Raw genomic sequence first — 950 nt, 5'->3', positions numbered from 1 at the left:
GATGCTGCCAATTGGTCCAGTGGTGAGAATCTTTGTCTTCTTGACATTGAGTCTCAATCCATATTGAAGGCTGCAGTTCTTGACCCTCTGCAGCAGTTGTCTTTCTTTGCTCAATGAAATTCCTATTAAATATCATATGAAATAGCAATGTCCAGGGTATCCTTAAGAGTACATACTCATTTATGATGCATGAGGATCGAAGACTTCATGGAAGGCAAGGGGATTTTCCTAGCTATTTTGCCCCAATCCAAGAATATCTCCACAATCCTACATTAGCAAGTGTAAAGAGTCTCATCTCAGTGAAAAGATAACATCTAATATCACCCAATCATAAGACCTCAGTAGGAGACAAATAAGAATAAATTATTTACTCTGACTCTATTCACATAAACAAGCAATTTTTTATTACTGTTCATTGTTCTTATTCACTTCCAAATAAATGATGTAAAAATAGTGATGGCTTATGATGTGTCAGGTACTGACATATATAGAAATTTATATATATGGGACAAAAATACAGAATGTTATTTTCTAGATCCTAAACAGACTTCTCTGATAGATTACTTGGTAACATTTATCTAGACTTCCAACTATAGTGACAAGAAATAAAATTACTAAAAGTGAAAATAAAGATTATCCTCCAAAATGAACTATTTTTAAAAAGACTTCCCAAGGTCTTAGTACCTTGGTCTTTTCAGCAATATAGCCTAATCTTTTTTTTTATTCATTTTAATGAACATTTACAGAGACTTTGGACTTCCATTCATTCATGGTTGCATTTTTCTCCCTGCCCACCGCCCCCCCCCCAGTTCATTCTTCTCTTTGAAAAGTAAAAGAAAAATTATTTCATTGGTGTACAACCTCCCCCACACACCCCAGTCCACCCCACTGTGCAGCCTTCATTCTGGACTCTTTTCATGACCATAATATCCAATCATATATCATTTTTT

The sequence above is a fragment of the Elephantulus edwardii genome, unplaced genomic scaffold (genome assembly GCF_000299155.1).
Source record: "Elephantulus edwardii isolate Elephantulus edwardi_28Jun2011 unplaced genomic scaffold, EleEdw1.0 scaffold00067, whole genome shotgun sequence".
NCBI lineage: Eukaryota > Metazoa > Chordata > Mammalia > Macroscelidea > Macroscelididae > Elephantulus > Elephantulus edwardii.
This window is presented reverse-complemented; position numbering follows the sequence as displayed.